This window comes from Rattus rattus, chromosome 9, assembly GCF_011064425.1.
Source record: "Rattus rattus isolate New Zealand chromosome 9, Rrattus_CSIRO_v1, whole genome shotgun sequence".
Lineage (NCBI taxonomy): Eukaryota > Metazoa > Chordata > Mammalia > Rodentia > Muridae > Rattus > Rattus rattus.
The window spans coordinates 38,431,442-38,431,714 of record NC_046162.1 but is presented as its reverse complement, the minus strand read 5'-3'; positions in this window follow the sequence as shown (position 1 = coordinate 38,431,714).

The following is a 273-nucleotide window of genomic DNA, read 5'->3' as shown; positions in this document are numbered from 1 at the left end:
GAAAAAGCCCCCAGCCAACTTTTCTACTTCACTGATGGCCCAAAAGGGAAATGCTCCTTTTTCTTTTCCATGCTGTCTTAAATAACCTTCAACATAAAGACCTGAATATCTTTCCTGGGTTTTTTTTATGTTCACTCCCTGTCAACTGCTTGCTTTCTCTGTCTCTTGAACTATGGCTGACTTTATTTATGCCTGTTAATAGAAAGCTCTTGGATTAAAGTCATCTGCTGGGGCTGAGCCACACCACAACAAGAAACAGAATTTTCTTATTCA